The sequence below is a fragment of the Panonychus citri genome, unplaced genomic scaffold (assembly GCF_014898815.1).
Source record: "Panonychus citri isolate SS breed McGregor unplaced genomic scaffold, ASM1489881v1 Contig00134, whole genome shotgun sequence".
Taxonomy (NCBI): Eukaryota; Metazoa; Arthropoda; class Arachnida; order Trombidiformes; family Tetranychidae; genus Panonychus; species Panonychus citri.
The window spans coordinates 1,881,318-1,887,317 of record NW_026515539.1 but is presented as its reverse complement, the minus strand read 5'-3'; the positions used below and the strand labels follow the sequence as shown (position 1 = coordinate 1,887,317).

At 28.9% G+C, this 6,000-nt stretch overlaps 1 protein-coding gene across 2 annotated transcripts in view; it reads left to right on the top strand.

Annotated features, from left to right (window-relative positions):
- Window positions 1-6,000, top strand: part of LOC128391146 (adenylate cyclase type 6-like) — a 29,899-nt gene continuing 23,899 nt past the window's right edge. For both annotated transcript variants that reach the window (XM_053350993.1, XM_053350992.1), the window contains exon 1: window positions 1-340. The gene's annotated coding sequence lies outside the window, so the exon portion shown is untranslated. The remainder of the gene's footprint in view (window positions 341-6,000) is intronic.

Sequence of the window (6,000 nt, the reverse complement as noted above, 5' to 3'; positions counted from 1 at the left end):
TTGATCACAATTTCAACGTTTGCGTGATTCAAACTACTGTTGATAACTTTTCACACTCAGTCAAAGACTCACACACACACAACCTGATTCAGTTTCCATCAACAGTTTAGTGAATCAACATCTAAGTCATCATAACAATTAAATCATCGTCATCATTTCAACCAACATCCAACATAAACTTTCATCAAATATAAATAATTGTAATTGAAAATCATCTTGGTTATCAAATCCAAAGAAAATTATGTTCCAATTTGATTGAACGGTGTTTTCAGTTCTTCTAATTGTTTACTTCTAATTGTGATTATTCATCTTCATCAACATAATCCCAATAAAAGTAAAGGTAAGTGTTAAAAATAATCCAAACTTAATCCAACAATTGAATTGACAGTTAATCCGTACTTTGAATTGCTTTCAAAAATGAACAAAGAGTGTGATTGTGATTTTAATTACTTTTAAATTGATTGAGAATTCAGTAATCTGATTGTCGTGAGTTTCAGTGTCATGATAATATTAATTATACATATCATGTTATTATTTCATGAATTGTAATATGAAATTATCTAAATTGATGAGAATAGAATTTAAATTAAATTTTGTAAATCAAATATTTGCTCACAATCATCATGATGAGTATTAACTAATTCCTTGAGCTTGATAATATTGCTGATTGAAGTGAATATTATTCAATGTTGATGACATTAGATATTAACATGGTAAAGGAAAAGGAAATGTGAAAATGTGCTTAATGTTTATTATTCAGAATCTGATTCAATAGAATGAGCAGGAAAAAAATAGTTGAGAATTATCAGAATCTTATCTTTCGTTACTTATTTTTTATTTCATCTTCCATGAAATTTTTGTATCTCTCATTCTGATTCCATTTCCATGGTTCTAATAGTACATATAAATATATATCTTTTAAGAACTGAATCCTTTTTCCTTCCCCTTTCAGTGTTTGATTCCCTGTGAATAATTTTGTAGATTCAGATTCTATCATGTTGTTGATGAGAATGATGATAAAATACGAAACACTGAATTATCTTCATTTTCCTCAGAATTTTTTTTCTCTCTTCTCTCTCCTGTTCTCCTGTTTTCTAATACTTTCTTACCTGAAACTTTCTTCTCCATGAAATTACATTGAATCATTTGGTTCATTGAATTGCCTGTAATTCAAGTGACAATATCTACTATAGTTAATAATATAATGATGATAGAGATAGAAATGATGATAATAGGAATTGAAATCTGAACTTTTTGACTCTGTTTCTTGTTTGCATGATTTAATTTGGAAGGTAAAACTTTTCAACTTTTTCCTGTTTTCACCTTCATCAGCATTCTTAGCATATGCAAGACTTAGAATCAGATTCATCGGATTCAAAGTCTCTCTCAAAAATATTCATCACGTATTATAATTATTACAAGTAAACTGAATGTCACGAAATCGGAAATACAGGGCTTTTCATTTATTTTTACCGATTTTTCTCATTTTCTCAGTGATGAGAGTCTCTGAGTCAAAAAGACTCAAAGCTCGAACCGTATGAGCTAGAGCGATACTGAAAGAGTCAAGGTCATTGAGGTTATTGGTGAGCTAACTTTTTCGAAGGTCATTTGCAAAAATAATCGAATCCATGTCTTTCATCTTAAACTATTGAGCATCGTCCAAACTCATATGGTTAAAATCTTGAGTCTCTGAGACTCACAGTCACTGAGAAATTGAAAAAAACACCGGAAAAAATTCTGAATAGCCCTGTAGAAAAAGTTTCAATCGAAAGACATATTTCTTATCCTCATATTTCCTGGGAAATGTTAGTATTTATGAATTTAATTCTGTCATTTACTGTAGAAATATCTTAGAATTTTCTGATCACTCTATGGAAACGGTGAATCTTTTCGAGTTTACTTGAAATATTATCTCAGTTCTATCACTAATTTCGTTATTCAATTTTCTGAATTCTATTGATTTTGTTAGCTCTTCTATCCTTCTACTTTCATAGTTCCAAATATTTATCTCCTTGCTTTTCACTCTCCTCATCTTTATCATGTTGTCGCTTCTTCTATTATCATGAAATTATGAATTTCTACTCAAGTATCTTCTATTCTGAAATAAACAGTTCTAACCACTTTGGATAATAAAGTGAGACTCTATCTCTCACCATAACTCTGATCATCTTAACATTGACAACAACAAGTGAATACTATCAAAACATTTCTCAAGAGTCTCATGAAAATGAACCTCCATTATGATCGTTATCATGATTATCGGCAATTATTATTTTCCATTATTATCTTATCTGAAATAATAATACATCGACTCTTGTGTTATATCTGATAATTAATAATTAGAACATTTTCTGCTCCATAGAAGAAGATGGAAGAAAAATATTCTGTATTCCTTATTATTCTTGAGATGAGAAACTATTACCATGGTTTAATATCATACTCATTAGAGGTTGAATGATATTCTCAAAGTTCCGAGTATAGAGAAGCTCAGGTAATAACAGATTACATGGATATACATTTGTTTTTCCTTCTTATTCATCAGTTTTTTTCTCTCTCTTCTTTTTATCTATTATAATGTTCCAATGTTTATATATCAACATTATATTTCTCTTTGGTTACTTCCTGGTTATTTCCGGTTACTTGAAACCGAAACTATTTCCATGGACAGTAAGATGAGATTGCTCCCTATTCCTGTTTCAATTCAATTCTCAATTTCCATTTACTATTTAACATCCTACTCCCAATCATCGCTTAATCTTTCATCATCCAGCAATCAGTTAATTGCTAAGAATAATATTAGTTATCATCATATTCTGAGTTCTGTAGTTTCTTGGTTATCTCTCTCTCTCTCTTGATATAAATGATTCGCTTGAATATTTTCCAGGGTAAAATTATTTCTCCCATGATAATATTTTCATCTCTCTCGCCTTGAAATTCATATTTGCGATTTCATCACTTAATGATTGCGATTCAATTTGATGATTATTCAGCTTGGCATGATGATAATTGAATCGTTTGTCAAGCTAATTATAAAAATAACTCAGGGAATTGGTTCTGACAATTATTAGTAAACTTAAATTGATGTGAATTAATTGATATCATGAAAACAATTTTTACATTAACAGTTTCCTGAATCTCAGCAAGCTTAGTATTAAATTGTACACTTGATTATGATGATTGATTTATTATCAATCATCTGATTATATTCCCATAATCAATGTAATCACTTGATTACAATTAATTTGTAAAACTGATCAGCTTTTCAATCAACTCATTTAATTGTAATTGCAAATGGTGAACTAAACCTTTGAATGATTAAAAAGCTTTTTTTTATTCAGTAAGATTTTAATTGTAACAAATTAACTTTATTATATCAATTATTTACTTTACCATTGTGATTAAGATGATAGTCTTTTGTTAAATTTGTTGTAAATCAGTAAAAGAAACTTTCTTAATTGTATTAATTTAATTCATTGGAAGCAATTAACTCTAATTGGATTACAAGAAAGTACGACGGTTAAAATGTTAAAATCTTTATTGAAAACTCTGAATTTTTGTACCTGATTGCTATTGATTCTGATTTCATGATAAACTTTCACGATACTTTTCAATTTATTGAGCATTTTTCTACTCAATAATAATGATACCTTGTTATTTTCAAGGTATTTTATCACTTGGTGATTTTCATGTTAACCAGAATCAATCATTTGTTAAATATTGGTTATAATATTTTTTGAACGATCATTGAAACCCCATGATGATCAGATTGAAAATGCTCATGAACTGAATTAGTTATCATGAAAATAGATGATAATCTGTATTTCGCCATCATCATCTTTATCTGCCCATCCAAATTTTAATGTTGATTATGATAATCCGATTGATTGAATTGCTTCAATGAACAAACTGAACAGTAACATGGTAGATTCATCATGTTATCATCATCTCTCTTCTCATTCCTTGTTGAGGTTTGGCAATTTACATGAAACGATAATTTAAGTGAATGAAGATAAAATCGGGATGATGATGATTATGAAGATAAAAGTTCTATGTATGAATATATTATCCTTCTTTTCCTATTGATGTCATCATGTTTTCATCGTCATGAAAAGGGGAAAGATCAGAAGACGGAAATGCCTCTGAGGTTTTGTATACATTAGATTTTAAATGAACATGAATTTTTCACAATGGGAATAACATTGGAATAAAATGTTCACAATTAACTTAATTGCTTGAGGGTTTAAGATGTTCAGCCAATGAGAGAAATAATGGAAAAAGTTGATTCTAATTAATCGATTGGTATGAGAAAAAAAGAGTTACAATTGTTCATGATACTGGAATCAAGTTTCTCACAAGAATTAATTATTTCCCTGTCAACAATTTACTGAATATCTAACATGTTGTAAGTTACATTGATGATTTTTGTCCGAATATCAATTGTTTACTTATTGTTGACAATCATTAGATGAACTTAATTAAACAACAATTAGTTAACTAAATATCAGAAACAGTGACAAATAAAATAAAACAAAACTTGAAACAATCAAACATGACAATTTGATTGTTGATCAGTTTGTTTATTCAAATTGTCATAGTGTTTTATTTATCCAAGTTAATTAATGTCGCAATTTGTTTGGTGATAATCAAAATAATTACAATCTAGTGTAAATGTTTATCTTTTTATATTGCTTGACCACTTTGCCTAACTGATAATGGATAACATTTTCATCATGGTTAACAGATTATTCAGATCAGCAAATTTCAATGATAATGAAGTAATAACAGTCTAATCAGAATGATATATTCAGATCGGTAGGATGATTACTATGAATTAGTATTTGATGAATTATATGTGTTCAAATGATTGATAACATTCAAAGTGATTAATGATTAACAGAAAGATGATAATTGTAATTGTTGTGATTAAAAAAAACTAGACTAAATTATTAACATGAATCACTAATCTAAAAGAAAGATTTGTAAATATGTTCATGATTAATCATGAATAGGTAGCAGAAAATAAACCGATCAAAGTGTTAATTGTAACAATTAAGGGTAGCATTTATAAAAAGGGAAATCAGCTGTGAGGGAGAGGTGAAAACGTAATTAGCTCAAGCAATTAGTTAATCAAACGATGAATTAGATTTACCATTTTTGTGACTCACTAAAATTCGTATCTAAATTAACCATTGAATATTTTTCTGCATCAAATTGATTCGATGATGTTGATGATGATGATGATCACCATGATCCTGTGGATCACCAATGGTTACTTAATATTCTGAACTTTTTTTCCTTCTTTCCCTGGATAATCATTAATTTCATCTGTTTTGTACACTATCGTTGGTCTATGTTTAGATTTACACCATTAATGTGAATAAGCTTTGATTTGATTACCTTTTTGAACATGATTAACATTGGTTTTATATTGAGTTATCATGAATTTCATTCAATGTACATTTGAATATCTAAGACACAAGAAATAGAGTAATGATAATCATTTGAAGGAGAGAGAGAGGTGAGAGGGTGATTAACTTAGATTCAATGAGATGTTAATGGTAAGAGAATGACAATAGATGTTTAATACCCACGCCCAGGTAAATGAGAGAGTGTATTGAATTTAGAATTTTTGTTTATCTTTTCGTTACACTGAAGGTGTAAAAAAAGAAGAAGAAATCTGATTTTCTTTTGAGAAGAAGAAGAAGATGAAGAAAAGAAAACAATGACAATGAAGATAAAAGATGATAATAGAATCGTATTTAGATGGTGATGTCGATCTCATGTTGTAAACTGAAAGAAAATTGTGTTAACAGGGAATAAGAATGAAAATGAGAATTAGATGAAGAGAAATGAGATTTCGTTTTTTCTTCCTTGAAGATAAAAGATGAAGATGAAGATGAGGGTAAACAAGGTATGAAAGTATAGATAATGCCAATCAGTTTAGTGTAGCATGAGGTTAAAGAAGAGTAGAAGAGGCATGAAGGTAATGATGATGAGAGG